The following is a 26,913-nucleotide window of genomic DNA, read 5'->3' as shown; positions in this document are numbered from 1 at the left end:
CTCCCATGCTCTTTCTCAGAACCCTTACTTTCTCTCTGCATAGAGGACAAGGCTAAGGAGTTTGAATCATCTCACTACCTTTGAGCCTTGATGGAGCCCCTACTCCTGGTGAGGGGCTTGAACCATATGGAAGATTCAAGGATTCCTTCCCTGCCTCTGGCCTAAGGCCTGCAGATGGGTAGACTGAGGCTTCTCTTACCCTTTTTCTTAGGTTTTTACAGAGATTGTCAGCAACCTACCAAAGGTAACCAGAATTTGCCACCTTAAAATATGCTGCTTTAATTAAAGGCAATTTGAATAAAAGGCAATTAAGCAGTAAACATAGGGAAAAAACTCCCTGTTTTCTACCTAAAGGCAGAAAATAAATTATTTTACTAAAGACAAACTCTCATTAGCTCATAGATAGCACCAGAGGAATCTGCAAACAAATCTTATTAAATTAACCCTACTTAAGGAAGATAAGACCTACTAGCCCCAGTACCACTACCCTAAGCCCAAACTCCTTTGCCTTGTCAATCCTTCGCCAATTAAAAAAAAATTTTTTTTAAATGTTTATTCATTTTTGAGATAGAATGTGAGAGGGGGAGGGCAGAGAGAGAGGGAGACACAGAATCCGAAGCAGGCTCCAGGCTTTGAGCTGTCATCACAAAGCCCAGTGCAAGGCTCAAATGCACGAGCCGTGAGATCATGACCTGAGCCGAAGTTGACGCTCAACTGACTGAGCCACCCAGGTGCCCCAATCCTTCACCAATTTATTGCTTCTTTGTCTCAAAGGTGTAAAAGCCTCCTGCTTTCGTGGTTTCTTCCAGGCCTCAGCCTCTTGTGAAGGCTGTCATATACATGTAAAAAGTTAATAAATGTGTATGCATTTTTCCTATTAATCTGTCTGTATCAGTTTACTTTTCAGACTCAGCCAGTTATCCTAAGAGGATAGGGAAAAACTTTTTCCTCCCCTATACCCCTTTACCTCACCAGCTGCCAAAATAAAATTGCTTCCATTAGTAGAAATATCTAACAACTAATTCAATACTCTAATCATTTGGCTCTTTATATGCAAACAAAATTATATTAAATAACACTTCTCTCCTTAGATGGGCCCAGGGCTCCAGGTCAGGAGTACATCCATCCACACACACTACTACTAGCCATTACCATGAGGTGAACCAGGCCACAGCCTCTCTAGTCTGTGGGCCTGAGGCAAGATCCAAAAACACCCTCTGAACCTAACTGGAAAATACAGAATGTGAAGACACATACTTCATTCACAGAAGGGAAGTGGGCATAAAATACAAAATATAAGCTTGCTCATATTTTCAAACATGTAAGGGAGCCACTGTGTGCAGGAAGAATGTATTCTTCTGGGAGAAGTTTATTAAAATGTAAATGTTCAGAGATCCATCTAGAAAAAAATAGAATCTAATAAGTTATAAAATATGCAAACATTGCTTCACTGTAAGATTGGTTACTAAAATCTGCACTCTAAAAAGTTGCATCAGGGATGATATTTGGACTGACTGAGTCACAAAGTCAACCAATCAGAATACAGAAATCCCCTGGCCACTTAGAATCCACAAATAGAGTATTGTTTGCTTATATAACTAAGCTGTTGCAGTATCTGATTTTGCATTTTGTAGGCAACATACCAGATAAAAATTTGAATATACTCATGACTAGAGCCTACTAATAATGCTATTATAAATATTACAAAAATGCCCAAAAGCAAATAAGTATAAGAACAGAGGAAAATAGGGAAAGATCATGTTCCTACTATGGTCAAAAACTTGCAATGAGTCCTCATCCCCTTCAGCACAAAAGCCCAGGTCTTTACAATAGCCTACACCCACCCCACCCTCCATCTGGCCCACAGTACCACTCTGAACTCCTCTCCCCTGGCTCTCTCTGCTCTGGGCACTCAACTCCTCACTGTTCCTCAAGTATGCCAAGCATACTCCTGCCTCAGGACCTTTGCAATGAGTGCTCTTGCTGTCTGGAAGTCTCTCCCTCAAGGTTTCCTCTGGGATACTTCCTCATCTCCTTCAAGTCTTAGTTCTAAAGTCACCTTTTCATTGAAGGAGGCTTATGCCCAAATAAGTGAACAACATCATCTACCTAATACACTTATTGTTTATTGTCTATCTCCTTCTGCTAGAACTCAGATAAAGGGCAAGGACTTTTACCAGTTGGCTCATAGATGGTTCCAAAGCACCTAGTACAGAACTGCTACACAGGAGATGCTGAATGATTATTTGTTGAATGATTGAAAAAGAAACAATAATTTAACGATACAACAAGACAAAGTGAGTATTTCTGGGAAAAATTCAAGAAACACTGCTGGGATTTAATAATTTTTGAAAGTGACAGAGAACTTAAATATATCTGATTAATATTTCAATACAAGAAAGTGCTTTTCCAAACTGACATTTTAGAAAACTTCAGGAAGAGAGTCTGTATCTAGAAGGATCATCTACATCAGCTACTGAACACATTAAATATAACCTGATTTAAAAATTAATTGTACTATAGATTATTTTAGTATGTTAATATGTATTAAAATTATAATTAGAATCTTAGCTTTAAAACAAATAATGACAATTCTTCTATAATGCTGAGTTTAACTTGTATGGTTTTTACTCAGGGACTCCCCGGCTGCAGAGTTAATGAAAAAAATCTGGCTAGCACCTGACATTTCCTCCTCTTTATCTCCAGCTTCTGGGAGTCTCCTTTCTGCCACAGATCAATTTGGCAAGTACAAAATCACAGCATTTGGTTGAAAAGGAAGAATACAAGCATGAAGGAAGCTGATTTTGCAGAGCTGAAAAGATACATTTCAACCTTCAAGAACCAATTTAACCACTCCATTCCAAAGACGCTTTGGGGTAGGATTCTTAAATGTTGAGCTCCCCCCTGTGCCTGGGAGAAGCCATCCAACAATTTCTAGAAAAGCAGACTGCTGTTTGGAAGCATTCAGGAATACAGAACAAGTCTCTTATTACTGTGCTTCCCCACAGAGAGAATTCTCAAAACACTACTTTCTAAGAAGGACATCTCCCCTCTGATTTGAAAGAACAAAGATATTGATCAGCAGATTTCAAGTGCAGCACCTAAAGAGAAAGGGCTGCCCAAACCCAACAAAAGCTACATGAGAGTGGTGTTTAAGGCTTATGTGTGTGTATGCTTGCTTTGTGAAAGAAAGAATTATGTTTGTCTTCTTCATCCCTGATCCTCATGATGCATACATGCTAAGCTCCCATTAAATAGTTGCTGAATGAATGGTAAAAAAAAGAAAAGAAAAGAAATAAAGAAGGAAAGAAAGAAAGAAAGAAAGAACGAAAGAACGAAAGAAAGGAAGGACGAACGAACCAGTCACTGCTCCCTAGGTTTAGTTGAAGGGTGGGACAACAGCTAAGTGCTGAGCACCTTTTTCTTATAATTCTAAGCGTACATTTACTTAAAAAAAAATTATTAAACCCCATAAATGTTTCTTACAATTTCTTCATTGCTTACTTTTGCCTTTTTTCATAACTTAATTCTTTTATCTTTTTAATTAATTCAACAAGTATTTGTTCCTTAGCTAAACTTCCTACTTCAGAGATAATAGAAGAATAAATGCCTTGGAAACAGACATGCAGATCTAAACACTTCTTCCACTGATCTCTAGCTAGTGTCCTTGAACAAGCTGCCTACCCTCTCCCAGCCTCAGCAACTACATATGTAACCCAGAACCATACCCATCTCAGTAGATTGGTTAAGGGCTAATTGATTTCATGTATATGTACAGTAGATATTTGATAAGTGTTGTCTTCCCTGCTTCTATTTCCTATTAAAAGGTGGGAAATTTAATGGCTGAAGAGAAAATCCAATTCAAGCTCTCAGAAATTAGAAAAAATAAGCCTGAGAGATCCCTTCTGATGGCACAAGACTATGTTGTATGCCATCTAGACCCACTTTGTTTCCCTCTGGGAATGCAGAAAGACGGCATTTCTCAGACCTCCTTGTCATCAGTGGGTCGTGAGGCCATTAGAATGAAGTGAAGTGACATTCAGGCTTAGACTGTATAAAAATCTTCCAGGCCTGACCCTAACGGAAGCTCAGATGCAGAGGATCCCATAGAAGACTCCAAGGCCCTTTGTGATGTAAGAGGCATGGAATAGAAAGAGTGTAAATGATCCTTTCACCTCCACTGACCTGCAATAAAATATGACATGTAAGTAGCTCAATCTGGGAATTGTTTTGTTTTGTTTTTACACCAGTTAGCCTATCTTGAATAATTTACCACACGAACCACCACCCAATGCTAGATGTGAAAATCTGGAAACAGATGACTACTTATCAGTTCTTTCACTAGATTTCTTGTGAGAGAAGACTGGGTCTTAACTTCTTGGTACTCCACTCAACACTTAGCACAATACCCTAAATAAATACATTAAATTATAAATATATTTATTAAACATGTACATATTTTAAATAAAGTCCACCCCACCCACTCTGGCTATTTTAATTTAAAATATAAACCTTATTTTCTGAAATCATTCCAATCAGGAAACAACCAAGATTTGATGACAATCAAAATGGCAACTGGAATATAATCCCTGTTTTCCCAGGTCACTTGTAGGAGAAGGGCTATTATGAGGAGGAGGAAGTTACAGGGACAATCAAGTGTGTAGGTAAGAATCCTAGTGGCATTTGAATATTGAGCTCTGAATTATTCTTTCAAATCCTGAAAGCTTCTCTGTCTCACTGAGTCCTGCAGGGATCATTTTCTCCTCGGATTATATCCTCTGTGTTTGCTGCCGTCACTTCCATTCTCTTCTCCTGGCAGCCATGCTTCTACTATTGCTGGCCCACTTTTTAACTAATTCTGATATCTCACCTTTGATAAATTTCTCTTTCCAGCACACAAGGAACCATTCCCACACGTAAAAGTATTTGTTTGGCAACTAAAGAGCCAATTGCTATTTCAGTGTTTACAGTCCCCTTCCTGGTGTTATGTGGGACACATTCACACAGAGCAGTGTTGGAGAATATTTATAAGTGATGTTCTCAAAACTATTTCTCCCCAGTAGCAAACCAGATCCCAAGCTTTAGGACCAGTTGTCAGCTATCTCCACCTGAGTTGCCTACCTATTTTCACCAGACACTAGCAGTCAATAATTGTCTTTCTCAATTAAGTGCCTTAATCCAAGTGGCCTAGGTGCCTGTTAATCCCAAAGCACTCACCACTATTTTTTAATGTAAACTTTGTTAAGTATAACATATATTTAGGAGGTTACTCACAGCACAATTGTCCAGTTCAGCGAATCCCTTCACTGCTGTTAGTTAGTTGGAGAGTTAGTTAGCTAGCTTTCCCCCAAAGTCTTGGAGACTCCTTTTCAAAAAGGAATCCTGATAACAGTCCCTGGTATCCTAACACCTTTGATGTGAACAGGAAGATTCTCCCCACTTCTCTACTGCTGCTCACACATACTCCCACATGCTTTTGCTATATAAATAATGAATTAGAGTCAGAATTGGTAATCTCTTTCATGAAGACGCTTTGAAGGTTTGATATTTAGTTTGTACCCTTGCACACACTGATTTTTATTAAGTAGCACTTCTTATTTGCACAAAAGCATCTCAGGGATAGACTACATGTTAACACTGTGCATAACACTCCAAAGGAGATATTTGTATGGTTCACTAGAGTCATATTTATAATGGACTCAAGACAACTCCAGAAACAGAGTGTGGTGGGGGAGGAACTGGCTTCACATCAGACCAAGAAATCCTTTCATGTCTTCATTCATAATTCACCACATGCTGTGCTCCCTTTCACCACTGCCTTTAAAAATCAAGAGGTAAAGATACTGGATTTATAGCTGGATATAAATTTCAATACAGCCAAATTTTTCCTGCCTTCTCAAGCATAGCCCAAACATGTCTTTATTTAAACACCTTTACCAAAAAATGGAAATTATTCTAAAAGGTGGCATTCCAATGTTCTGAAGAAGACATTCATATATTTAATTCATAGGAAGTAGATGGTAGATAGACAAAAGAAAAAGCATTCTTAGAATTATTCTTTCTTGCAGCAAAACACAACCAATCATTTCCTTTTTTAATCTTCCAATTTTGTATTTATTTAAAATATCATCTTTTTATTTTCCAAAACTATCCCTGAACATGATCTATCTCAGCTGTAACCTTACAAGTATCTACATCTATCTTCAGAAAAAGTTATCGTTGCCATTTAAAGAATACTATGGAAATCCCTTTTTGTCCCATTCATAACTGAACAATATTTTATTTCTTATTTTTATTCATTTGCTCCAACCAGGATACTCCCAGAATTAAAAGGAACAAAAGATGATGAGAGTCATCTAGTTTATTTAGATTATTAGGTGTTTTTTCCTAGAATGTTTTTTCCCTGCACCATTTTTTCTCTTTAAATGTTTCAATTTTTTTCCCTGCCATGTAGGTAACTGTACTTTTTTAAAGTCACAGAACCTGATTCTTCACATATACAACCCATGCCCCAATACCACCCTATCACTACCATAACTGCTTTGCAGAGAACAGGTGTGCTGGATTTTAACACCTTCACACTGCTGCTATAGGGTCTGAGAGTATGGGAGATATCAGAGTCTGGGACTCTAAATGACTGCCCTCCCCCAACACCAAAATGAATATGTTGAAATTATTTAGATGTTCTTAACATGTTTATTTCACTGCTCTTGGATTAAATGAAGCCTCTTCCCCCACATATTTTAATGAATTGTAAACATTCATGAAAAACTGGAACTGTCTCCTGTCACAAGTAATCCTGTTTCGCTGTTATTTAGGCCTAATGATAAAACATGCCCAATGGGCCTAGAGTGATCTAGTAAATGGCCAGATCGTAGGAAAGGACATTAGTATGTCCTGTGGCCAAGCAAGAAATATGAATCTATAAGTGAGCAGGAAATCTGAATCAGCACTCTTAAAACATGCTGCTCAATTTAGTTCCAATCTTTCGTACATATATATCATATATGTCTTTAAAATGTTATGATTATTATATAAAAGTGTTAAAAAGCACAAAAGATTTTTAGGGCAGTGAAACTATTCTGTAATAAACTATAATAGTAGGTACATGTCATTGTACATTTGTCAAAATCCACAGAATGTGCAACACCAAGAGGGAACCCTAATGTGGACTACAAAGCTTTGAGGGAAAATAACGCGTCAGTGTAGGTTCGTCAACTACAAGAAATGTACCACTCTAATGTGGGATGCTGGTACTGTGGGAGGCTATGATTATGTGAGGGCAGAGAGTATGTTTACTTAAAAAAATTTTATATCTTTTTTCATTTAACATTACATCATATGGAATAAATACACAATACGGATATGTCTTCTCACTGCTCTCTCACTCTTCTCTAGCTGGCTAAAGGATCATTTTGTGATGGCTTCCAAACATCCCTACAACCTTGGACAAATCACTGTTTCTGAATGTCTTGTTTTAAAGAGATTTTTAGTCTTTCCTCACACAATTCCTGCACCTGCACTTCCCCTTCTCATTGCATGCAACTTCATTTTATCTCTATTTATTGTCATCTCACCTATCAGAGATAAAATCAGCTTTTCTAAAACCTTCTTTTATTTTTAGCAACTTTTGAGTTTGAATGAAAAAAAAAAAAGGTTACAGAATTAGATAACACTGGTCCCCCTCTCTCTAATCTTCTCACACCACCCACCACCCAATTGATTCTACAAGCTCTTGTCAGAGATATCTTTTTAAAGAGCCCAAACCCAATCAATGATTTCTCGGTTTAAAACCTTGGCTAGCTCCCAGGTTCATGCTGGCATGCCATAAGTGCCCTTCTTGGTCGAACCTGCACTTACCTTTTTTCTTTGCCATTTCCTCAACAGATCATGGCACTCTCCCATTTCCAACCATCGCCTTGCCATCGCTTTTCTCCTTCCACTTTTCCACTTCCAAGTTAATACATCCTTGCATTACAACTTATCTTCTCAGTGAAACCCTCTGTAGCCCCCTGCAGTAACAACAATTAACAGAATCTCTCTTCTCATTTGTACCACCAGCATAAAACTTTGTTGTGTTATACTATGGTTAGTTATTCATGTACTTGTCTTTCCAATGGACTGTAAGAAACTTGAGGCACAACTGACCTTAGCTATTTTTATATTCCCAACTTCTATCTGAGTGGCTGGCACTGAAGTAGGTATCCTGAGAAGTCCAGGATTATTTGATAAAGGCATTCACATAATACCTATGAATAGTTCACCTGACCAAAGAGAAAAGTCAGAATTCTCTAATCTCACCTATGAAAGGAAGCAATAAGGATTTTTCCTTATTTCTACCTGGTTGGTTAGAGTGTGTACATTTCACTTGTATTATATTTTTTAAGGGACATAGTATTATCTCTTTTTGTCAACTTAGCTTAGAATAGCAAATTTTCCCTTATTCATGAAAATGGTTATGTAAATTTGATTAATGATTATCCACAAAGATCCATCCATCCAATCACTCAAATATATTTTGTATCTTCCATGTGGAAAAAATGAAATTCTTCTTTTTATCCATGCTTTTATCTGGGAGACAGAGAACAAAAGTATTTATATCAATCTCATAAGCAGAGTACAAAATGTCTCTGAAAATTCAAAATCTGATGAAAATTTTGACATCAGCCAAACCTAACTCTCATGAGTTCCACAAGAATCAGCCCCTGCAGTACTCCCTGAATAATGCTTTCCTTCAGCAGCTTAAAGCCAAAACCAGACTAATGGGTTTCAGGAAAAAGTAGTGGTTTCAGAAAATGGGGAAAAAAATAATCTGTTGAATGCTACCCACCACCACCACCACTCACCATTTCCCTACTTCACCTGCTGTCACACACACACACACACACACACACCCTCACGTCTCCCCTTGTGAGCAAAGCTACTGAAAGAGGCATATATAGACACACAATTACTCTTACAGTGGTTTTTCAGGTATCCTTATACGGCATGAAAACCAGGTTAAGTGAGGTCAGTCAGGTTCCAAAGATGTTCCTGACTTACAGAAACCTTAGTTTCCAGGAACACATGTGGAAAAGATATCACGTTGAAACATATGTCTGAGTTTGATGAGAAGCTCACTGGGCTGAAAGCCATTAGACTTGAATTCTCATGTTGATTCTACCATGGTGATCTTAAGCAAATTTCTACATTTCTAGGTCTCAGTTTACTCACCTACCATAGGATATAATTGTCCAGTCTGTATTTTTTGTATTGGGGTTTACAATCTCCTCAAGGTATAAAGATACGTGCTAGATACTACACAAAGGTGAAGGAAAAACAGGGACCACTATACTTAATGGTAAGTAATTCTAGAACTACTTTTATTAGAAAACAAGTAAAGGTATAATTTAGTATCAACTTCAAAGTTGCAGAAAATTTTAAAGCTAAAATAGTGAACTTCAAAGACATTATATATTATATTCATTCTGACTGGAACTTTCTCTGTGCCTCCAGACATCTGCTGAATTGGCTCTTTTTCCTCTGCAGAAGTCCTCTAGTGAAAAATGATGGCAAAATACTGATAAATATTCTCCAAGTTCCCTCTATATCTTTTCATCCTATGATTCTGTGTATTAAATGGCAAACAGCCAATTTGCCAGTTTGATTTAAACCTTAGTTATATTATAGCTCACTATTAAAACATAATGCTTTGCAAGAAGAAAAGTGAAAATTCCAGATTGAGGTTTATCACAATTCTGAGTCAAAAGTCCTTTGTTTGTGGTGGGGAAAGGAAAAAGTAGAGGTATGATGAGGGGAGATTCTGGCAAGTGTGCCCCTCATAGGTGAGGGATGAAAGCAGGAGTGAAAAGTAAAGAAAATATGTAGAACCAGCCCGGAAATGTGGCTGGTACTCTGTGTCTCAGAGAGGAGAAGCAGAGATGGAGTGCTCCTGTAAGGTGGGAAAAAGCAACTTCTCCCTTCAGGAATGTTAAGAAAACTAGACTCTAATAAATACAGTCTAGGTAGCTTGATTACTTGGTTCTGGATGTCTATGAGAAGTAAAGGCCTTGTAAGGTTTAATAAGTATTTCATAGAGAGCTTCTTCAAATTATACCATTCCCTCCCTCCATATTTCATGTGCACAAATTAATCATAAATCTTGGCATAAACATATCCAGTCTTTATTTCATTACTTCACGGTGAATATGATGCTTTTGATTACTTCAACTAACCTTAACATATACACTTGACTCTAAAATGTCCCTTGAAACCAAGGATGCAAATCCCCACAGACAAATGTAGTATGTTCAGAGATTTTATCTTGACAATCTGCACTAGTCAGGAAGAAAATGCTCCTTTGTCATTCACCAGGACTTTAATAAAATGGGAGCTTGTCAGAAGAAACAAGTCCAAATCAAGCTCCACAAAATAAAAACAAAATGCACTCTTGGGAAGACACGTTCATGGGAATATATTTTCTTCCACTTTAATTTCTGCTCAGGTTGTAATAATGGGATTTGTATCGAAATACTAAACAAAGAATCAGTGTAAGGATGACACTTAATGTGAGAAAATACTACTGTAGGTCAAAATGTTCTTTACAGGTAGAACTGTGGTTTAGCTGTGTGTGCATCTGGCAACATGGGTGTTTGTATATAGGAAGAAGAGTGTGTGGGGAAAAATAACACACTGAATAGATTATCCATGGTTTATGAAAATAAATCAATCTCTGCCACCAAATTTATAGGCTCAGCATATTTTGTGTGTCTTATTGCTTTATTTATTTATTAAAATAAAAAATTTTTAAAACCACAGTAAAAAAATCATCTCATTCCTGTTAGAATGGCTATGCTCGAGAAAATAAGAGGTAACAACTGTTGGTGAGGATGTGAAAAAAAGAAAATCCTTGTGTACTGCTGGTGGGAATGTAAATTGGTACAATCACTACGGAAAACAGTGTGGAGGTTCCTCAGAAAATTAAAAATAGAACTACCATATGATCCAGCAATCCCACTTCTGGGTATACATCCAAAGGAAATGAAAATAGGATCTTGAAGTGGTATCGACACTTCCGTATTCATCACAGCATTAATGGAAGATGACAATTCTCTTTATGGCAGAGAAGGATGTTGTAAAATAGCTGGTAAAATAATTAGAACAGATAAATTCATGAGCAAACTACAAATTTCTATTTTATACACATAGTTCTAATGCACCTGGAGAAGAAAGCATTTCAAATTCTTGGCTGTAGTGTTTTCTGTGGAGAACGATAAAGTTCTGAAACCTTCATTGGGCTCTCCAAACAATTCAGGGTGTTGCCTTTGATCTTCACAGCCCCAGTATCATTTGGGTTCAGGTTTCCATAGAAACTGCCTTTATGTACCACCATGCCTGCTTCCGCTGGCCAAAGAACAGCTGCCAACACGCCTTAGGTGTGAATACCAAGGGCTGGAAACAACATATTTTCCATGGAGAAATTCCATTTTTGGAATTCAGTCTTTCAGTTGGTTGCACCAAGAATATTGGCCTTCAGGCCATAGAATAAAGCCCAATTATCTGATACTTATGGGAATATTTACTGGTAAAATAACATCAAGCCACAACATTATTAAGATGAAATAAGTATCTTGGCTTAAATTCTCAAAATTCTTTGACTTCCTTTTGGATACTTCCAAGCATGCCAATGTGTGTTGAAACTATAATTAAGTCCTCCTACTTCTCTATGAAAAATTCATGTCTGCCTAAATCATAAAAGTTCCTTTGCAAATGGAAGGGGTTTTAGAACAATTGGCAACGAGTTATTAAAAAATAAAGTTCTTAGAACTAGAACACTTGTCTGTATAGCATATCTGGAGAGCTAAAGTAGGAACACAGAAATTCCCATCAAGTGCATTGGTGTGTGGAGATGCCCAGGGAAGATCAACCCCCCTTCTCCAACCCATGGAGGCAGAGTCTGCAATTCAGTTGGAGAATAACCCATCACCTTTGGAAACCAGATTTTATTATGACCTAGTCTCAACTCAAATGTCATTTAAGAGGACTTCCATATGTGTTATAAAGAAGTGCCCACCCCAAAGTTACTCCCAACTACTTTTTCATGGCAGAACTGGTAGAAGAATCAGAAAACGTGGAAACAGGTCAATTGAGATTATACAGAAAGGAAAATGAATGAAGAAAATGAACAGAGCTTCTGGCAGCTGTGGGAAACTACAAGCTACCAAAGTATGTACAATAGGAGTCACAGAGGAAAGAACAGAGAGGAAGGGGCAGAAAAAAAATGTGAAGAAATAGTGACCAATAACTTCAAATTTGATTTTAAAAAAAAGGTTGAGGGGTGCCCAGGTGGCTCCGTTGGTTGAGTGTCCAACTCTTGATTTTGGCTCAAGCCATGATCTGTGGACCCTTTCTCTCTCTCTCCCAAAATAAAAAATAAATAAAAATTAAAAAAAAATTAAAAAACACAGTAAGAGATCACCTCATTCCTGTTAGAATGAATAGCTATCCTTGAGAATTAGAGGTAACAACTGTTGGTGAGGATATGAAGAAAAGAAAATCCTTGTGTACTGCTGGTGGGAATGTAAATTGGTACAATCACTATGGAAAACAGTGTGGAGGTTCCTCAAAAATTAAAAATAGAACTACCATATGATCCAGCAATCCCACTTCTGGGTACACATCCAAAGGATATGAAAATAGGATCTTGAAGTTGTATGGGCACTTCCATGTTCATATCAGCATTATTTACAATAGCCAAGATATAGAAACAACCTAAATGAACACTGATCGATGAATGGATAAAGTAGATGTATTAAATATATATATTTACATACACATAAATATGTACATATAAATATTATATTTCTACATAATAAAATATTAGTCAGCCATGAGAAAGAAGGAAATCCTTCCATTTATAACAACATGGATGGTCCCTGAGGACATTAGCTAAGTGAAATAAGTCAGACACAGAAAGAAAAATATTATATGATATAAGTGGAATCTATAAAAGCTGAGCTTATAGAGACAGAGAGCAGAATGGTAGTTAACAGGCTGGGAGACAGGGAAAATGGGGAGGTGCTCATCAAAGGGTACAAACTTCTAGTTAGAAAATGAATACATTCTGGGGATCTAATGTACAGCACTGTGATTAATCAATAACAATCCTATGATATACACTTCAAAGTTGCTAAAACAGTAAATCTTAAATATTCTCACCACAAAAAAGAAATGGCAATTATGTGAAATGATGGGGTGTTAGCTAACACTGTGATGATAATCATATTGCAATATGTAAGTACATCAAATCAGCACATTATACATCTTAGAGTTACACAACGTTATGTGCCAGTTATATCTCAATGAAGGGGGGAAATTAATCTGTATATCTAAGAGGCTCAAGAACTCCAAGTAGGATACACTCAAAGATCAAGTACTTTTTTTACTGAGGCACTTGCAGATCTTAAAGCAGTGCCTAACACATAGGAGGCTCTCAATAAATATAATATTTGTTGAATCAGCAAATGAATTAATCTTCATTTCACAAATGAAAAACCTAGAGCACAGGGAAGCACAGCAATTTTCCCAAGGTCAAACAGTTAGTCAGTGATGGAGTCTGGTTTTAAACCTAGGTGGTCTAGGGGCGCCTGGGTGGCGCAGTCGGTTAAGCGTCCGACTTCAGCCAGGTCACGATCTCGCGGTCCGTGAGTTCGAGCCCCGCGTCAGGCTCTGGGCTGATGGCTCAGAGCCTGGAGCCTGTTTCCGATTCTGTGTCTCCCTCTCTCTCTGCCCCTCCCCCGTTCATACTCTGTCTCTCTCTGTCCCAAAAATAAATAAACGTTGAAAAAAAAAAATAAATAAATAAATAAACCTAGGTGGTCTGCCAACAAAACCCTCTGTATCAATCTACACCAGTCTACATCATGTACCAGCCCTTGTGTTGTTAAAGTATTCAGAATATGCATCTTTTTGAAATCCATGTTCAATAATTAAACATCTCCTTCTGCCTCCCTTTGCTTCCATCTGAATATATTTGTTCATAGATAATGAGATAAGGACAAATGAGTGGAGCCCAATGTCAGTCTCTCATATCACCCCAGTCCTGCCTCTATGGTCTCAAATCTAAATTACGGGGACAAGAAGGGCCTTACGATGAAAAGAGATTTTCCTGAAATTAAGTAATTACTAAGTCTGTGCTGACAAATCCCCAAATCTCAATGAAATAAAAGGTTGAGAGGGAAAATATATGGAATCAAAACTGACTTGAAAAATATCAAACAAGAGAAGATCGATAAGCTTTGAAGAAATTGAAGGTTATCATCTAATTATATGCAGTAAAAGACTTTAGGACCAGACATTTTTACTGGTAGGTGATCCAGTTAATTTCATAACCAAAATAGCAAAGGTGACCAAAGTGAGTCCAAAATACAAAAGTTATAAATTGGTCTTACTTATGTGAATTTGACAAGGACCAAATAAAATAAGAACAAAGTAAATTTATCAGTAGACTAGAGCAAACATCTACCATAATTGAATGGCATTGATTTAAATTTTTTTTAACGTTTATTTATTTTTGAGACAAAGAAAGAGCATGAACAGGGGAGGGTCAGAGAGAGAGAGACACAGAATCTGAAGCAGGCTCCGGGTTCCGAGCTGTCAGCACGGAGTTCGACACGGGGCTTGAACTCATGGACTGTGGGATCATGACCTGAGTCGAAGTCAGATGCTTAGCCGAATGAGCCACCCAGGAGCCCCTGAACAGCATTGATTTAAAGAGTCCAATAATTGGGGTGCCTGGGTGGTGCAGTCGGTTAAGCGTCCGACTTCAGCCAGGTCACGATCTCACGGTCAGTGAGCTCGAGCCCCGCGTCAGGCTCTGGGCTGATGGCTCAGAGCCTGGAGCCTGTTTCCGATTCTGTGTCTCCCTCTCTCTCTGCCCCTCCCCCATTCATGCTCTGTCTCTCTCTGTCCCAAAAATAAATAAACGTTGAAAAAAAAAAAAAGTCCAATAATTGTTTAATATTAGGAAATCTACAAATCTTTTTTTTTCTAGAAATCTTTCCTTAAATCTACAAGTCAAAGAACAAAAGCCATACAATCATCAAAAGATGCTAACAAGGAATCTGAAAGTCAGTAAATCATTCTTACGGGGAAAAAAGTAACTTTTAAGAGCTAGAACTAGAAGGAAATTGTTTAATGTGCAAATAAATATTCTAAAATAATAACCTTATATTAAAAATAAATCTAGAGTCATTTACATAAATAATAAATAGGCAAAGATATCTATCCAATATCACTCTTGATCTGGTAGAGCTATGTAAATGGAGAGGACATACTGTCATTATGATGGAAGATGAAATTAAAACTGTTTACACAAAACTGGTAAAGAATTAATCGAAAATTTCAAATTTAGTACTCAAGTGTAAGATATACAATGTATATCCACATTTTCTTGTATACCAGAAAGTATGTTAGAAAATACAATAGAGGGGCGCCTGGGTGGCGCAGTCGGTTAAGCGTCCGACTTCAGCCAGGTCACGATCTTGCGGTCCGTGAGTTCGAGCCCCGCGTCAGGCTCTGGGCTGATGGCTCAGAGCCTGGAGCCTGTTTCTGATTCTGTGTCTCCCTCTCTCTCTCTGCCCCTCCCCCGTTCATGCTCTGTCTCTCTCTGTCCCAAAAATAAATAAACGTTGAAAAAAAAAAAAAGAAAGAAAATACAATAGAATACATATTCCACTGACAGTACCATGAAGCATATATAAAATATCTAGAAATGACCTAAAAACATGTGAGGAACCTACATAAACAAAATGACATATTTTTACTATAAAGTGTAAAGTAGAAGGAGGTGGAGGGATAAAAGGAAACGAAAACATGGTAAGAGACTACTTTCTTCAAAGGAAAAATGGAATTCTGAAAATATATCAACTCTTTCCCAAAGTAAGTTATAAATGTTTCATAATCTTAATCAAAACACTTGGCCAAAACCCCAAAGTATTCTTCAGGCCCTACAGGGCTGCACATGATCTGGCCCTTGACTCCATTCCTGACCTCATCCCTATAATCCCTCACTCCTTCGGATCACACAAGCCTTCCTCCCGCTCCTCTGGCACCAGGAACCCATGATCCCTCTGCCTGTGACTACTCTTTTCCACTCACTCTCTCATGGCCTCCTCATAGAAATATTCTTAAACAACATTCTCTAACACCATCTCCATCATCCTCTGCTGTTGCCCTGCTTTTTTGTTTGTCACACCAATGCCACCTGATACTGCGCCATACAGCCATTCCTTATTTGTCTACCGTCTGTCTCCTCTGAGAGATCATGAACCCCACGACAGCAGTGATTGTCTATCTTGGACACAAGTGCATTCCATTCCCCAGCACCTAGAATAAGGAATGCCTGGCACGGTGAAGGACTCCATAAACACTTTTTGAATGGAATAATGAGAAATCCCAACTGGATAAAATTATTCTAAATTTGGCCTAGAACTATAAATAGACAAGAGTGCAGAGTAACTTCTTAATGCAATAATAAAGGAGTCTTGCTTTACCAAATATTAGCATTTATTGTAAAATCATACTGGAGCACCTGGGTGGCTCAGTCAGTTAAGCGTCCGACTCTTGGTTTCGGCTCAGGTCATGATCTCATGGTTTGGTGAGTTTGAGCCCCACATCAGGCTCTGGGCTGGCAGTGTGAAGTCTGCTTAGGATTCTCTCTCTCTCTCTCTCTCTCTCTGCCTCTCCCCACTCATGCTGTTTCTATCTCTCTCTAAATAAATAAATAAACTTAAAAACAAAATCATAGTAATTAAGTCAATGTTGTACTGGGAGACAGGCAGATTACTAAAACAAAACTGACAAACTCAGAATAACCATCGTTCATAAAAGAACATATCATAAAGTCAACATCATAACAAGAGGGAAAATTAATTATTCAACAAAGAATGTAAGGTACACTAGATCAATCTTTGAGGAAAAAGAGGTTATTCTATAAAATCTAGTAAACTTCACGTTTTTAAAATGGCTTTAAAATAAAACAATTAAATAAAAAAATATGTGAATATTTTGCTGATATTTGGATGTAAATTATACTTGTCAGGAAAGCACAAAAAATATGAAAAAATTTGGACATATAAAAATTTTAAGTTTATACATATCAAAAATGCTATAACCAAAATGAAAAGGCAACATAATGGAGAAAGAACTCTTGGCACAACTATGACAAAGGGCCATTGTATTTTTACCATATAAAGCAAGCTCATAAATCATCACGAAAAGCATTAAAAACTAACAGAAATATAAAAGCCAACAAACATATTAAAATGTACATTCTTAGTGGTAACCAAAAAATATAAATTAAAACAATGCCTCTATCAAAATGACAAAATAATACATGCTAAAAGTTAATAAAGATGCAGTGGGATAGTTCTCATACATTGCTGGCAGAAAGAAAAATTGGTGAAAAATTATGGAAAAAAGTTTCCTGTTTAATAAGTAACTCTACTCTTAGAAGTTATTCCTAAAGAAATACGTGTGGACTGAGATTTATATCTGAAGTTTCTCATCACAAGATTTTTTATATAACAGCAAAAATTTACAAACAAAACACAAACTCCCCAATCATATGGTGAAATCATTTATGGGACATTCACACAATGGGTGATTACGCAGGTTTTAAAATATGTTTTCAAGAATCTTTAATAGTATCTGCTAGCATTTATTATATATAAAGTTAAGTTAGGAGGAAGAAGAGGAGGAGAAAAAGAATTCAAAATTATATACACAGTTATTACAAGATATTACATCTGAATCAGGGCTCAGATTCTGTAGATTAAAAGAATTATGTCTCTCTCAACACAGCAACTGAATTTAGAGCCCAGGTCTTTTTGGTAGAATAGAACCATTTGCTTTTATAAATGTGTATGAAGTAAAAGGGCGTCCTGGTAAAAAATGAAATGAATCCCAAAGCCATACTCTTGAGAGAGTCAAAGATATAAAAACATGTCTGATGAGCTAGGGTGGGAGAATATGGAGATATCCAAACCCAAGCCAGATGTCAACAAGATAAGGTGTTGTCCACAAGGAAACTCACATAAGAAAGGTTAGGCCACGGATCACCCAAACTGAGACCTAAGGCCAAAGTCATTGAAAGGAAAGTGGGTTTCAGGACCAGTGTGTATCTAATGCTGGAACCTGTTCCAACACAGCCTCTTACCACCACCACCCCCAGGTCCTCTGAGGACACCAGATGGGCAATGTCTATTCAGCTCTTTAGCACTGTCCCTGACATGGAGTTCATGCTCATTGAACATTTTTCTTGAATGAAAGAAAAAAACATGTGAGTCAATGAATCAATAAGTGAATCAAAAATTATTTAGCCTGAGGCATGTATTTTTACTGTGGGCACCTCAATGAAGCATGATGCTGAGAAGTATCCTCTTTCAAACCTCAAAGTGTGGATCCATAGATATTTTCACCAGGAGCAGTAGGCCATTAGGAACACCATGACAGTGGTGCCTCCACATTGAGGAAATGCCTGGGTGCAGTAGAGTTCATAGCAGAATTCTCCTGGGGCTTAGGGATGCAACCCATGGCCCTCAGGGCTGTATTCAGTTTCAGAAGGCAGCTGCGGGTAAGCAACTAGGGAATGGAATTGAGGTAAGAGTATAAGAGACCTTGGCAAGTTTCAAGATACTTGGAAAAAAACACCCAGGGAAAAGCGTGAATTTTTTGCTCCTGTGTCTGGTTGGTGCCCAAGCCATTGTTATTTGAATGTTTCATAGAAAGACTGTTTTACTTTATGGACACAGGCTTTTGTGAAATAAATTATTTAAAGTATACAGTAATATACCTGTTTCATAAAAACAAAAAGTCTTAGGTAAACACACACACATATACACACGTACACATACACTAATGCCTCAACACAGAGAAAAACATTTCTGTATTTAAAACTTTTTGTTAAGGGCCTTGGATTTTGTAAACTGGAGAAAAAAAGAGAGATAGCTGTTCATTAAAAAAAAAAAAAAAAAGTGTAAATAAAGGTCAATAAGCACTAAAATCTTGTTCTGCAGGAGGAACCGGAGAGAAGGCCAGCTTGCTGGTTAGCACTGCAGATGCAACAGCAGGGACTCTAGATGCTTCTAGTGGCCCCAGCAACAGCATCCCTGAAGGAGAGAGGAGCCAGAACTAGCTCCTCCTGACAGCGACCAACAGGTGAAGTAAGCTCAGGCAGACCTGTAGAGCTAGTTTGGACACATCTGGGGGAGCTGGAGTTCTCACACAGTGGGTGAGGATGAAGCCTGAAAATATGTCTTGCCATGGTCATTGAGACCACATTTTCACTCCTACACTGTTGTGGCCTGAGGAAAAGGTTTTGCAGGGCTTTTCCTCCAGGAGTTCTTAACCTTCTAGAGGAAAGAAAGAAACACTGCAGAAGCTAATGGTGTTAGACAATACAGGACTATGTGGAGAATTAGGAACTGTAGGAGTTTAGAAGAAAGTTCTCTAGAATCAAACAGCCAGAAAATATTTTATTAATAAGAAAGGAATTTAAATGTGGATGTAAAGGATGGCCTGGAACCAAATAAAATAAAATGAGAAAATTAAAGGTGAGAGGCAGAGGGCCTTCTAGTGGCATGTTTATCCTCCATCATTTCATGGAGGGTTCTAGAATGGTTAAGGTAACTAGTAAGTCTAAGAAGCAATGGTCAAGGTAACTAGTAAATTCAAAATTTCATGTATAATATATAGTCTAATCTCATAAAAGGACTACTTATTTTCTATGGAATATTATTAAAGCTCCAAAAGTCAAGGAATAGTAAAGATAAAACATCTGCCTCATGGTCCCATTCTAAAGCAGAAAGGATGGACAGAGAGAAAAGACATAATTACAGAAAACTTGTGCTGTGATTTTGCTGGAGATAGAACCACCAGAATCTGACAGTATTGAACACCCCCTGGTGGTCATATTAGTGAAGACTGGTTACTTGGGAACTTTCACCCATTTTGCTACATGGGGAATGATTCCCAAAGAGGAAATGGCATTCATAGACTTGATTCTCCTTCCCCTTCATTAATTTGCATACAAATGCAGCTCATCTTGATTTATTTCCCTCCACCAGCACTGTCTGGTAATTCTAAAAAGCCCCTCCTTTGACCACAGCTGTAGTAAAATGAAGACCGACGGAGAATGTGTAGATATATAGGCAATAATACAATTAATTCCAGATGGCAAGAAGATACTGTTCTGTATTTCTAAAGAAAATACCGAACAGGAGGAAAATCAATGGTGTGGGAAATTTTGGCAGTTAATGTTATTCATCCAGATCTCAAATGTTGCTGTGAGACAGGCAAAGATGAAATAACTATGCAAAACACCTAGCAAAATCCCTGTAATTGAGCAAGTACTCAGTAAACATTATTCCTTTCTCTTAAATACGTACTGATATATTTCTAAACGGGATTCAGAAACAAAATGGACACACTCAAAAAATGGTATCTATGTGAGGTGATGGATGTGTTAATTATCTTGATTGTGATAAGCATTTCACATTGTATATGCTTATCACATCATCATGTTGTTCACCTTATATATACGCACTTCTATTTTTCAATTATACCTCTGTAAATCTGGGGGGAAACATGGAAAAGAAGGAAATAGACGACAAAGGAAAAAAAGAAACAAGTTAGATTTCATAGAAAATAAAAATACCATTATGACATAGGATTGAGTAGAACTGAATACCATTATGACATAGAATTTCATTATGGGATCTATTTTCTGCCTGACATAAACTGCCTCTTCTTAGCTTTTGTATGTGTCCTTCGCTCAGCAACAGCAGAAAAAAAAGAGAAAAATGGGGAGAGGGCCATCCAATTTTCTAACTATTGAACCAATAAGGAAAACTCATTTCTCTGCTACTTGCAGACATATGACCTTAAACAAGTCAATTTATTTGGGTCTCAGTTTCTCCATCCAAAAAATGAAGAGACTGTCCTAGATAGTTCTCTCCTGCTGCTCATGGATTACCAATAAACTAAGAGGAGCTCATTTGTCCTTGGTGAAATGAACATTGTAGAGTTTTACATAAATTGTTAAATCGAAAGACTGTCATCAATTCTGAGATTAAATCCTTCTTACCCACATGGTGTTAAAATATCTCTTCTCTTGTGAAGTAGTGGTGACATGATATTAGGGGTGGCTTTAATGTCCTAAGTAAAACACTGCCAATCCTAAACTGACCTCCCAAATTTTTGGTCTATGAAATCACTGAAAATCCACTGAAATTCACTGAAAGAGTGGATATGGTAGAATGATAGTGAAATCTGTAAACAGTTGAGAGGCTCTGTTAATTCAATCCAGGCTCTGTTAATTACAGACTTATGCGACCTTTTTATTTGTTTGTTTTATTTAATTATTCTAAACCCAAGATATGATTAGGCAATCTGTGCTTGAAATGTTATTGATCACACAAACGGAGAATTTGAAAACTCCTTTCCTTGCTGATCTCTAAAGGTCCTTCCAGCTCTGCTTTCTAGACTAATACATGGACATACACCTTAGTTACACTGTAACACTAACAGAACCTCCAGATCACACAGGAGGTCAACTCAGAAAAAACACCTGAGTGATCAAATCAACCTTCCCAAGCTGCAAACAGTAGAGAGGGCTAAAACAAAGGGAGAGAAAAAGACTGGCTATACAGACACATCACAGAAAAAGAGTAGCATGCTAACAGAATGCCTTCAGCATATGCTTATTAGACAAATATTAGATGCAATATATACATGAGTCATTTTTTTCACCCCTAAAAACATAAACTGTTAGTCATAAGTTTTAAAAATTCCAAATTTCTTCCTTGGGTTTCACCTCCTTCTTTATGTCAACTTCGTGAATTCTCCTTCTCAGGAGGGAAAAAACAAAGGATATTGGAAAAATAAAAACTGAGTAACCACAAAGGGTCCCCAAGCTCACTCTTTGGTCTTTAACACTGTTTCCCTACAGAGCTTGTAAAGTGGAACACACACACACACACACACACACACACACACACACACACACACTCCTCTATAGTATTCTTCCTGTATCTGATAAGCTACTGAATCCAAATACAGGTCACAGGCACCACCTAGAGGCATTAATCATAAGTCTGACTCTCATTTCAGTGAACTCTATCTACAAGTCAGTTCAAAATGCAGCTGAGTTTCCCTCTAATCACAGACTTGAAAATTAATCAAGTGCTCCCATATCTAAATGCAGTCGGGGGAGGAAGTAAGACCAAATCAAGAGGAGATATGCAAATATACACATCCTGTCAAATTGTTAGACTTGCTGTATCACCATCTCACTTGTTAACACCTTTGTGGTTTCTTCACTTGTGCCTCTTCCACAAGAAAATGCACAACATAAAGGCCACAATTCTACTTGTGGGTGTCAAGGAGATTAAGAAACTGAAACCATAATAATTCCACACAAGCCTTAACTCAACAAACAACATGCCCTTTTAACAATGAAAATATGTCTGCAATAAGTGTTATTAGACTCTGCCAGTTACCATTGCTATCAGGGACAAAGAGTGCATTTCCAGAAAGTTTAGCCTTCCTGTGCTGGCTTTATCTCATCAGCAATAACCAAATATCTGGGTGATGTTTTATTTTTTTTTTTAAATTTTTTTTTTTCAACATTTATTTATTTTTGGGACAGAGAGAGACAGAGCATGAACGGGGGAGGGGCAGAGAGAGAGGGAGACACAGAATCGGAAACAGGCTCCAGGCTCTGAGCCATCAGCCCAGAGCCTGACGCGGGGCTCGAACTCACGGACCGCGAGATCGTGACCTGGCTGAAGTCGGACGCTTAACCGACTGCGCCACCCAGGCGCCCCTGGGTGATGTTTTAAATTAACCATCTGCACATCTCATCTATGTAACATTAACCTGAATAAATAAATAGGTCCCCAAAATTCAAAGGTCTATCTATATCCAAAGTATCACAAATCACCAGGCAAAGTTAAGGGATGGCTGAAAATAATGAGGAGCCATGAACTTCCTGTGCATAATTGAGTCTACAACTCAGGACTATGTTTGACAAATACCTTGGACTTCTAAGAGATCAACCAACTAATTTAAAGCTAAGGTAGCTCAGATTGGCAAAAATTACGTTGGCTAGGGACAATGGAGTCCCAGGTTCCACTCCCATCTTTATTACGATGTAGCTGTGGGATCTAAGGCTATTCATTTAACTTCTCAGTTTTCTCATCTATAAAATAAGGAGGCTGTTTATTATGAATTTCAAAACTCTATAAGCATAAACAACTTTTCATTCTAATTTAAAAGTCCTAGGTATAAGAAAACTTACGCAAACACCTGCCCTTTATTGGCATTGATGCTTTGTTTCTACAAACCACTAGTGGGCAGTGTTGGGCTACTGACTAAGACACAGCCTGCAGGGTGAGCAATGAGCTTCTGCTGGCAATGAAGAACCACTTCTGCAATATTTTTCTCAGAACTGTGCCCACCTACCCACTGCTGCAATTGCTATCTTGCTATTGCTATAAGATACAAAAACGAAAATTTAAAGAATAAAAGGCTCAACATTAGACATTGTTTTCTTGTTTTTACCATAAGTTGATCATGAGTCTCCTAAGTCGTATAATTTTAGCTCAATCTTTAATTAATCACCTAAATTATTATAGCAACTCATTAAAACTACAATTGTGCATGAAAGAATTAGGATGTTATTTAATGATCCAGAACAATTATATAGGTTTTTGATTTATCCAAATAGATAGATTTCTGAAAATGTGTGTATAACAACACTTTTTATGATGACAAAAGTAATACATTTCACTAAATAAATTTTAGCTTCACAGAAAAGGCTATATAAATCCCCCAAATCTTAACATCTTGAAAATATCACTTTATATTTTGTGGCTTATCCTTTCTATAAGCATTTAACTTTTCTTTTTTTTTTTTTTTTCAAGTTTATTTACTTAAATGAGACAGTGTGAGCATAGGCATGGGAGGGACAGAGAGAGAAGAAGAGAGAATCCCAAGTAGGCTCTGCACTGTCAGCACAGAGACCGACACAGGGCTCAATCTCACAAACCATGAGATCTTGATCTGAGATGAAATCAAAAGTCAGACATTTAACCGACTGAGCCACCCAGGTGCCCCTAGCTTTTCCTTTTAAATTTTTTTTTTTCAACGTTTATTTATTTTTGGGACAGAGAGAGACAGAGCATGAACGGGGGAGGGGCAGAGAGAGAGGGAGACACAGAATCGGAAACAGGCTCCAGGCTCTGAGCCATCAGCCCAGAGCCTGACGCGGGGCTCGAACTCCCGGACCGCGAGATCGTGACCTGGCTGAAGTCGGACGCTTAACCGACTGCGCCACCCAGGCGCCCCATAGCTTTTCCTTTTAAAGAATCTCTGCACATATTGTTTTATAATGTGATTTTCTCTCATTAATTTTGTCATGAATATTTCAATGACATTATCTTCTCCATCAGCCTCATTCATTTCCACTGTATTGCATTATAAAGACAGGAAAAAATTGAGTCAAGTGTCTTTTTTGGAAACTTAAGATTCTTCCTTTTTTTTTTTTTAATGTTTATTTATTTTTGATAGAGTGTGAGCAGAGGAGGGACAGAGAGAAAGGGACACACAGAATCCCAAGCAGGTTCCCAGGCTCTGAGCTATCAGCACAGAGCCCAACACTGGGATCAAACTCATGAACTGCACGATCATGACCTGAGCTGACGTCAGATGCTTAACCACCCAGGTGCCCTATAAGATTATTTCTAATTTCACACAGAAATGAATACCCTTAGTGAGAAGTCTCTGATATGCTATCTGAGCATAACTGAAGGTTGAAAACCTGGGCAACAATTCCAGTCGTTTCAAAGTTCAGATGTCTTTGTCTCAGACAGTTTTAAATAGATTCCTGAATACTTGAAGAAGGCTGGTGGTGAGTTTTCTAATCTTGACTTATACCAACTCAGATGCTGTCTTAATCTGCCCCAGCTGCTATAACAGAATACATAGACTGGGTGGCTTGTAAACAGTAGAAATTTATTTCTCACAGTTCTGGTGACTGGGAAATTCAAGATCAGATGAGATGCCAGAAGATTTGGTGTCTGCTGAGAACCTACTTCCTGGTTCCCAGACAGCTGTCCTCTTGCCGTGCCCTCACACAAAGCAAAGCTATGTCCTGAATGGCTAGCTATACCCAAGAGTTACAAGGAGCACTCTCCATAGAAGACCTGGTATCTTTTCCTCATAATTACTGGAAGATGCTACAATAACAGAAGCTAGCAGAGAAAGTTAAGTCAAAGACAAAAACACAACCAAGAATCACCAAATAGTTAAGCAAAAATCACACCCTGAAACATAAGCATAAATCCAAATACGCAGAACTAACTCCTGAGGAAATAAAATAAATACAACAAACTGAGAGTGATTTTTCTTTCTTTTTTTTTTTTTAATGTTTATTTTTGGGAGAAAGAGAGACAGAGCATGAGCAGGGGAGGGGCAAAGAGGGAGGGAGACATAGAATCTGAAGCAGGCTCCAGGCTCTGAGCTGTCAGCACAGAGCCCAACGTGGGGCTCGAACTCATGAACCATGAGATCATGACCTGAGCTGAAGTTAGACACTGAACCAACTGAGCCACCCAGGTGCCCCGAGAGTGATTTTTAAAGTATAATTAATATCTTTAGAAGCTTTAATAAAAAAGATACCATATTCTTGTAGCAAAATAGGCTGGTGCAAAAATTTATAAGAATAGTTATAATTTAAAATTCTATAACTGAAATAAAACTCAGTAGATGAACTGAGTAGACACACCTGAAGGACAGAGACAGCTGAAGAACAAATTAGTGAACTAGAGCAGAAATCAAAAGATCAAAGTGATGAAAACTGGGGGGAAATGAAGAATGAGAGAGTGGAGACAGCTAGTATGAATGACTTATAAATAAAATGAGTATGAATGGGAGAAGAGAGATAGGAGGGAGAGAGAGAATAACATGGAATACTGAAAGATACAGATTAAGCAATGCTGGATGATGGAGGAGAACCATTAAGTTAAGCATGGCAGTGAGGTCCCTGCTGGAGGGATCATCAAAAAAAGAGTAACAATTGATACATAATAATAAATAATAAAAAAGACATGTGTTTTATAGTACCAGGAGAGAAAGTGGGGGTAAAGATAGTGGATGTGAAATTTGTAAATTGGTGTCAGGAAGCTGACCAAGCTAACATTTGCCACCTTATTTTTTGTTTGACATAGTGAGGTGAGTTTTTCTTTCACCCATCCCTATTTCCTGGAAGCTGAAAGCTTCTACACCTAGGTGATAGAATGCAGGCTGTCTGTGCTGGGCAGAGGACATAAGGAAGATATAAAAGGATAAGGTAAGATATAAAAGGAAAGGGATATGTTGATAGGAAATAAACATCTATAATATAAAGTGTCAGATCTTTTTAAAATTTATATTCTACTTTCCAGCCAGACTAGCACTTTTACCCTCCTCCATCTTCTAGACCTGTCCAGCACAGAAATCTTGGGGAACAGAAAAGGAGACCTACTTCAGGAGCACCCACAACAGAGTAGGTTGGGATTAGGATGAAAGAGAAGTAGTTAAGAGGATCAAGGACCATGGGAATAGCTCAAGGAGAGTCCAGGATGCCTGGGTGGCTCAGTCGGTTAAGTGTCCAACCCTTGATTTTGGCTCAGGTTATGATCTCACAGTTCATGGGTTCGAGCCCTGTGTCAGGCTCCAAGCTGACAGTGCAGCGCCTACTTGGGATTTTCTCTCTCACTCTCTCTGCCCCTCTCTCTTGCTTTCTCTCCCAAGATAAACTTAAAAAGAGTGTCTAGATGAGATTCTGTGATGAAGGGGATGGACTTATGCCACCACCCTCCCTGCCCCCATTGG

The 26,913-nt window shown here is 38.0% G+C and overlaps 2 long non-coding RNA genes across 2 annotated transcripts in view; one reads left to right on the top strand and one right to left on the bottom strand.

Annotated features, from left to right (window-relative positions):
• LOC123595882 overlaps nucleotides 1-8,008 on the bottom strand; it is a 30,388-nt gene extending 22,380 nt beyond the window's left edge. The window contains exon 1 of the long non-coding RNA XR_006711417.1: nucleotides 7,861-8,008. This is a non-coding gene — a long non-coding RNA (uncharacterized LOC123595882). The remainder of the gene's footprint in view (nucleotides 1-7,860) is intronic.
• LOC123595881 lies at nucleotides 4,165-25,437 on the top strand. The gene is made up of 4 exons (XR_006711416.1): nucleotides 4,165-4,204; nucleotides 4,540-4,664; nucleotides 19,056-19,202; nucleotides 25,067-25,437. It is a non-coding gene; the product is annotated as an uncharacterized LOC123595881 (long non-coding RNA).
• The last annotated feature ends 1,476 nt before the right edge of the window (nucleotides 25,438-26,913 follow it).

Source organism: Leopardus geoffroyi, chromosome B1, assembly GCF_018350155.1.
Source record: "Leopardus geoffroyi isolate Oge1 chromosome B1, O.geoffroyi_Oge1_pat1.0, whole genome shotgun sequence".
Lineage (NCBI taxonomy): Eukaryota > Metazoa > Chordata > Mammalia > Carnivora > Felidae > Leopardus > Leopardus geoffroyi.
This window is presented reverse-complemented; position numbering and strand designations above follow the sequence as displayed.